Raw genomic sequence first — 369 nt, forward strand, 5'->3', positions numbered from 1 at the left:
TGCACTCCATATTGGGCTACCATTGTACTTGATAGAATGTTCTGTGCTCTTAGGGGAAGCCACTCAAAAATATAGCAGAGCATCCAAAGTACAAACAGGATACTGAGTGCTGAGCATTCAGTTCACAGCAAGCAGAGTGCGAAGTGTTGAGGGTGGAAAAGAATTTAGAGCTTAGGAGGCAATTATTTACAAAAATAATAACTACATTCCTTAAAAATAAAGAACTGGGCCTAAGCTACTCTACCTCTATCTGTCTAGCATTCCAAAAAGAGAGGGGAAAATCTCTTAGCACTACAACTCCCCTGACACACACATACAGAAAGAGATCTCAATACACAATACAATTTAATTGCACAACTAGGCAAGAGC

This window comes from Anolis sagrei, chromosome 2 (assembly GCF_037176765.1).
Source record: "Anolis sagrei isolate rAnoSag1 chromosome 2, rAnoSag1.mat, whole genome shotgun sequence".
Lineage (NCBI taxonomy): Eukaryota > Metazoa > Chordata > Lepidosauria > Squamata > Dactyloidae > Anolis > Anolis sagrei.